The sequence below is a fragment of the Pongo abelii genome, chromosome 3 (genome assembly GCF_028885655.2).
Source record: "Pongo abelii isolate AG06213 chromosome 3, NHGRI_mPonAbe1-v2.0_pri, whole genome shotgun sequence".
Classification (NCBI taxonomy): domain Eukaryota; kingdom Metazoa; phylum Chordata; class Mammalia; order Primates; family Hominidae; genus Pongo; species Pongo abelii.
The window spans coordinates 205,773,641-205,779,597 of NC_071988.2; the positions used below are offsets into that span (position 1 = coordinate 205,773,641).

Here is a 5,957-nt window from a genome sequence, read left to right on the forward strand (position 1 = left end):
GCCAGGATGGTCTTGAACTCCTGACCTCAGGTAATCCACTCGCCTCAGCCTCCCAAAGTGCTGAGATTACAGGTGTGAGCTACTGCGCCTGGCCGGAAATTTCTTTATGTAGATTAAAGGGCCTGAAATTTGTGTTTCCTATAGGGTGGAAGGCCTCCATGGCTCCACATGGAAGAAGACTGCAGAGGGATTGCAAAAGAGAGTCAACATTTTTTTTTTTTTTTTTTTTTTTTTGAGACAGTCACTCTGTTGCCCAAGCTGGAGTGCAGTGGCATGATCTTGGCTCACTGCAACCTTCGTCTCCTGGGTTCAAGTGATTCTCATACCTCAGCCTCCCAAGTAGCTGGGAATACAGGCATGTGCCACCATGGCTGGCTAATTCTTGTATTTTTAGTAGATATGGGGTTTCACCATGTTGGCCAGGCTGGTCTTGAACTCCTAGGCTCAAGGGATCCACCTTCCTTGGCCTCCCAAAGTACTGGGATTACAGGCGTGAGCCACCACACCCAGCCATACTTTCAATAGTAGGTTTAGATCTATTGTATTGAGCAAAAAAAGTTCTCAACTACAGCCTCGACATTTTGTACTTGACAGGTGTGGTGGTTCACACCTGTAATCCCAGCACTTTGGGAAGCTGAAGAGGGAGGATGGATTGAGGCCAGGAGTTTGAGACCCGCCTGGGCAACATAGTGAAGCCCCCATCTCGACATAAAATTAAAAAATTCTCCAGGTGTGGTGGCCCGTACCTGTAGTCCTAGCTACTCGGAAGGCTAAGGCAAAAGATTGCTCGAGCCCAGGAGTTGGGGGCTGCAGTGAGCTATGAGTCCAGGAGTTGGGGGCTGCAGTGAGCTATGATTGTGCCACTGCATTCCAGCCTGGGCATCAGAGACAGACCCTGTCTGTAACAAATAAAAATATAAAAATTCTGTACCTTACAGCATGGTAGAGAAAACCATGGCTTGGACTTTGAGGACTATTGTTTGTTTTTTGAGACAGAGTCTCATTCTGTCACCCAGACTAGAGTGCAGTGGCACGCTCATGGCTCACTGTAGCCTCAACCTACTGGGCTCAAGTGATCTTCCCACCTCAACCTCCTGAGTAGGTGGGACTACAGGTGCGAGCTACCATTCCTGGCTAATTTTATTGTATTTTTTGTGGAAACAGTTTCGCCACGTTGCCCAGACTGGTCTCGAACTCCTGGGCTCAAGCAGTCTGCCTGAGTCAGCCTCCTAAAGTGGTAGATTACAGGCATGAGCCACCGCGTCTGGCCCTATTGTTACTAATACTCCACATAACCATAAAAAGACTTTGATATGGCTATTAGAGAATGTTTGATTTTTAAACAGGACTAAGTTCATATGATTGATCATTAGGGATTTAAATCTGAAAACTAAATAAAATGACTTCTCATTCCTTGGGCCTGGCAGGAGTTTAAAAGTGTTTCTTTCTATAGTAAATGCTTTTGTCCTTCAAAGGCCTCTACTAGGAATCTATGAGTGTATTTCCCATGACTGAGACAATGTATTTTCCTCTTGGTGACATTTCCACCACTAATAGGATTTTCCATGGCCCACTCCACAGGGACATTTTTCTCGTGGGGCCCCATTGTGCCTCTTGGTCAGGATTTTAAATGGCTCCGGACTCTGGGGCCTTCATGTGATCTGCAGGAAATACTCAAGCAACATTGGGCCTGACAAACTCATGAATGTAGGCTGATCCCAAAGTATCAACAACCCCTTCTCCATGCGTGCCTTTTCAGGAGCTAGTCATCTCTTCTTTGTCTTTCTTGATTTCTAGGTGAGATTTGGTTAATGCACTGTCTCTTTAATTACAGGTGAACATATTAGACTTTCTGAGAGGTCCCACTAAGTCCTCCCTCCCAACCTGAGGTTTTCCCCGCCTTCTTTCTCTGGAGGACTCCACAGCACAGCCATCTGTATAGTCATCTTCACTATCTATTTACCTTTTAAAATACTTAATGGAGACTAGGGGCTCAAGACGCATGTATTGGCTGGGCTCGGTGGCTCATGCTGTGTCCGGAATTGGTGGGTTCTTGGTCTCACTAACTTAGAGAATGAAGCCGCGGACCCTCGCGGTGAGTGTTACAGCTCTTAAGGTGGCGCGTCTGGAGTTTGTTCCTTCTGATGTTAGGATGCGTTGAGAGTTTCTTTCTTCTGGTGGGTTCGTGGTCTCGCTGGCTCAGGAGTGAAGCTGCAGACCTTCGCAGTGAGTGTTACAGCTCTTAAGGCGGCGCGTCTGGAGTTGTTTGTTCCTCCCGGTGGGCTCGTGGTCTCGCTGGCTTCAGGAGTGAAGCTGCAGACCTTCCCAGTGAGTGTTATAGCTCATAAAGGCAGTGTGGACCCAAAGAGTGAGCAGCTGGAAGATTCATTGCAAAGAGCGAAAGAACAAAGCTTCCACAGTGCGGAAAGGGACCCAAACAGCTTGCCAGTGCTGGCTCAGGCAGCCTGTTTTTATTTTTATCTGGCCCCACCCACATCCTGCTGATTGGTAGAGTCCAGTGGTCTGTTTTGACAGGGCGCTGATTGGTGCGTTTACAATCCCTGAGCTAGATACAAAGGTTCTCCAGGTCCCCACCAGATTAGCTAGATAGTGTCCACACAAAGGTTCTCCAAGGCCGCACCAGAGTAGCTAGATACAGTGTCGATTGGTGCATTCACAAACCCCGAGCTAGACACAGGGTGCCGATTGGTGTATTTACAATCCCTGAGCTAGACATAAAGATTCTCCATGTCCCCACCAGACTCAGGAGCCCAGCTGGCTTCACCCAGTGGATCCCGCACCGGGGCTGCAGGTGGAGCTACCTGCCAGTCCCGGGTCCATGCGCCCGCCGCACTCCTCAGCCCTTGGGTGGTCGATGGGACTGGGCGCGGTGGAGCAGGCAGTGGCGCTCTTCAGGGAGGCTCGGGCCGCACAGGAGCCCATGGAGGGGATGGGAGGCTCAGGCATGGCGGGCTGCAGGTCCCGAGCCCTGCCCCGCGGGAAGGCAGCTAAGGCCCAGTGAGAAATCGAGCGCAGCGCCGGTGGGCTGGCACTGCTGGGGGACCCAGTACACCCTCCGCAGCCGCTGGCCCGGGTGCTAAGCCTCTCATTGCCCGGAGCCGGCAGGGCCCGCTGGCTGCTCCGAGTGTGGGGCCCGCCAAGCCCACGCCCACCCGGAACTCCAGCTGGCCTGCAAGCGCAAGGGCCGCGCGCAGCCCCGGTTACCGCTCGCGCCTCTCCCTCCAAACCTCCCCGCAAGCTGAGGGAGCGGGCTCCGGCCTTGGCCAGCCCAGAAAGGGGCTCCCACAGTGCAGCGGTGGGCTGAAGGGCTCCTCAAGTGCTGCCAAAGTGGGAGCCCAGGCAAAGGAGGCGCCGAGAGTGAGCCAGGGCTGTGAGGACTGCCAGCACGCTGTCACCTCTCAGTGCCTGTAATTCTAGCACTTTAGGAGGCCAGAGTAGGCGGATAACTTGAGGTCAGGAGTTTGACACCAGCCTGGCCAACATGGTGAAACCCCGTCTCTACTAAAAATACAAAAAAATAGCGCCCCGGAAGAGCCTCGTCCTGGGCAGCGGTGGCATGGCGGTCGCTGTGATGGCCACAGGGCTGGGCGGCTGACCGCTGGGCTAGGAGAGGGCCCAGCGCCCAGAATCTTGGTGGCCGCTGCTGGAGCGCCGCCTGCGCCATGGCCACCTCCGCTGCCTCCTTGGAGCGTTTCAAGAAGCTGCACGAAATCTTCTGAGGCCTCCATGAAGACCTACAAGGGGTGCCTGAGCGGCTGCTGGGGACGGCGGGGACCGAAGATAGGTTGATCAGGGATTTTGATGAAAAGCAACAGGAAGCAAATGAAATGCTGGCGGGGATGGAGGAGGAGCTACGTTATGCACCCCTGTCTTTCCGTAAGCCCATGATGTCTGAGCTTCGAAACTACCAGAAGGCCTTGCCAAACTCCATCAGGAGGTGAGAAGCACGCCTCTGACAGCCACACCAGGAGGGCGAGGAGACATGAAATATGGCATATGTGCTGTAGAGGATGAGCATATGAATTGGCTACAGTCTCAAAGGGCAATGCTTCTGCAAGGCCCTGAAAGCCTGAACTGGGCCACCCAAAATATTGAACGTTCTCATCAGATTGCCACGGAGACTGACCAGATTCGCTCAGAAACCACAGAAGAGCTGGGGGAACAACGAGACCATTTAGAACGCACCAAGAGTAGACTGGTAAACACAACTGAAAACTTGAACAAAAGTCAAAAGATTCTCCGTTCAATGTCCAGAAAAGTGACAACCAACGAGCTGCTGCTTTCCATCATCATCTTACTGGAGCTCGCCATCCTGGGAGGCCTGGTTTACTAGATTCTTTCGCAACCATTGAACTTCCTGTAGGAAAGGGTTTATGGACCAGAACTTTCACCTTGTGAATGCATTGATGTTAGGGATGTGGATGGAATAAGCATATTGCTGCTGAGGGCTAACAGTTCAGGCATGCATTGTGTAGCCAGGCTGTGGGAGGAAGCAGGAAAGATGGAAAGCCACTTAAATGTGAAGGAACAGTAATAAGACCAGTATGATATATCAAGGTAATAAATGCTGTTTATGACTTCTTTTAAAAAAAAATACAAAAACTAGCTGGGCAAGGTGGCACAGGCCTGTAAGCCCAACTACTGGGGAGGCTGAGGCAAGAGAATCACTTGAACCCAGGAGGTGGAGGTTGCAGTGAGCCAAGATCGCGCCACTGCACTCCAGCCTGGGTGACAGCGAGATTCTGTTTCAAAAAAAAAAAAAAAAGATGCATGTATCTATGCTAAAGTTTTTGCATGATGGTTTATTTAGAATATAACATATACAGACTCATTGCCTCTACTGAAATTTTGACAGGAAGGGTCCCAATTAATATCCTATAACATCCATAAATGCCTGTATATGCGTAGCAAATCTCTGGCTTCTTTTGGGAAGAAACTGGCTCTTCCTCTGGGAAGAGAAGCTGCAGGGGCCGAGGTCAGGGGCAGAACTATATTTATCTTATTGATATCCCTTTTTACTGTTTGCATGTACTATGCGCACGTACTACTTTAAAAAAATTCAAATAAATTGAAGAGAAAAATATATAAATAAGGAGAAGATAACTTCTGCATAAATGGATATTAATATCATGCTCTTGGTTGGCACAATTTGTCATTGTAGAATTGTTCAGTCCTCCAAAGTTAATCTATAAATGTGGTGCAATACTAATAAAAATCCTATCAAGATTTTTTCAAGAATTTGACAAATAAATGCTAAAATATTTGTGAATAAATAAACCTCCACACACTAGCTAATATAATCGAAAAAGAATTATCTATATTATTATTATATATATAAGAATTATATAAAGAATTGAAAACGAAAAGAGGAAAGAATTGCCTATCAATATAAAGACACAGTATCCAGCCAACAAAATTGTAAATTTCTGTATTTTGGGTAGTGGGCATAGAGAAAGAGCAAGGGGATGGAGAGAGTCAAGGCACAGAGCCAGGAATGGTACAGAACGGAGTGTGGGCTGGGAGCGGTGGCTCATGCCTATAATCCCAGCATTTTGGGAGGCCAAGGCCGGAAGATCACTTGAGGTCAGGAGTTCGAGACCAGCCTTGCCAACATGGTGAAAACCTGTCTCTCCTAAAAATACAAAAATTAGCCGGGCATGGTGGCACGTGCCTTTAGTCCCAGCTGCTTGGGAAGCTGAGGCATGAAAATTGCTTAAACCTGGGACGCAGAGATTGCAGTGAGCTGAGATCATGCCACTGCACTGCAGCTTGGGTGACAGAGCAAGACTCTGAAAAAAAAAAAAAAAAGAACGGAGTATGCATGATAGCTGAATCACCTGGGGGTGGCATGACAAATCCTAGGGGAAATGGTCATTTAGTGAAAATGGAAAAATGGCTTGCTTCATGGAAGAGAAAATAAATTATGTCTCTACTAT

General features: G+C 49.0%; 1 pseudogene; it reads left to right on the forward strand.

Annotated features, from left to right (window-relative positions):
• Nucleotides 1-3,683: 3,683 nt before the first annotated feature.
• Nucleotides 3,684-4,596, forward strand: LOC100457828 (vesicle transport through interaction with t-SNAREs homolog 1B-like; annotated as a pseudogene).
• Nucleotides 4,597-5,957: the final 1,361 nt, after the last annotated feature.